Source organism: Canis lupus, unplaced genomic scaffold (assembly GCF_011100685.1).
Source record: "Canis lupus familiaris isolate Mischka breed German Shepherd unplaced genomic scaffold, alternate assembly UU_Cfam_GSD_1.0 chrUn_S2262H2462, whole genome shotgun sequence".
NCBI classification, from domain to species: domain Eukaryota; kingdom Metazoa; phylum Chordata; class Mammalia; order Carnivora; family Canidae; genus Canis; species Canis lupus.
This window is the reverse complement of record NW_023331150.1, coordinates 32,346-33,517: the sequence shown is the minus strand read 5'-3', so window position 1 is coordinate 33,517 and position 1,172 is coordinate 32,346. Positions and strand designations below refer to the sequence as shown.

At 42.4% G+C, this 1,172-nt stretch overlaps 1 pseudogene; it reads right to left on the bottom strand.

The window, feature by feature from the left end:
- Nucleotides 1-226: 226 nt before the first annotated feature.
- Nucleotides 227-867, bottom strand: LOC119879070 (annotated as a pseudogene).
- Nucleotides 868-1,172: the final 305 nt, after the last annotated feature.

The following is a 1,172-nucleotide window of genomic DNA, read 5'->3' as shown; positions in this document are numbered from 1 at the left end:
TTCTAATTTGTAGAAGTTTTCCCACTGTGCAGAATAATTTAAGAATTGAAATGTATCAAGCAATTTGTTTTAGAAAATGAAATTATGTTAAACATTATATTAACAAATTAAAAGACAGTTTCTTATGGAACATTATTTTCCAAACATTTTTAGCAATGGAATCTTTCTTCATTTCTTCTTCAATTTTTTTTTTTTTTTTACGGTAGCACTAGGATTTATTAAACCGTTAGTGAAGGCACTGGGGTTTGCCCATGGTGCTCTTGATGTACAAAGCCCGGACGTTCTGCCAATTCTTCTTGAGCAAGGACACCAGGAAATTGACAGCTAAATGGATGTTGTACATGAGCTCATCTTCCGTCATCTTCACGTGGCCAACACCACTGCCAGACATAGCACCTTCTTCATCTGGAATTTGATGGTGGACTTCAATTCCTCCACTTTGGCCACCATGTTCTCATTGTAGGTCAGCAAGGAAGGGAACTTGCCAGCTTTATTCAGGCCTGGACCCAGGATTCGTGGGATCTGCTTGATCAGAGATTCTGAAGCCAAAAAGGCATCATACTTCTTGGCCAACTTCTTGACTAGTTTTTTATTCTTGTTGAGTTTCTTCAGCGCTTCAATGTCCATGTGGGGAATGTCCACTGCCTTGGCCTCATCACAGTGCTGCTGGTCCTCCAAAACATACACGGAGAACTTGGGGCGGGGGGTGGACTTAAGCCTGATGGTGCCCGAGAAGCGTTTGTCCTTCTGAGGGTCATAGTTCTTCAGGCCGATCTGCAGCTCCACCGTCTCCAGAAACTTCTGGTGCTTGCACTGGTTCCCATGCAGGACCTCGTACAGGGTGTTGCAGGAGACTTTGTTTCTCATGGCTCGCTTACATTTTCCTCAAATTTGTGAGGTATAACATTAGATGCAGACAAGTCCTCAAATCATATGCACAGTCCATGTGTTTCCAGAATGGATAGGGGAGTGAGATCAGAAATAAGACAATCACCAGCACCGGGGACCTCCCCCTGCTGTGTTCAGTTACTACGTCCCCAAGGATAGTATCCTGACTCCTAACACCATAAACTAGACTTGGAACTTTATGTGAATGAAAGTATGAAATTAATTTGTGTACAGTTCTCCAATCTATATAATCTACCCCCAAAATACCATTTCTTCTAGAAGTA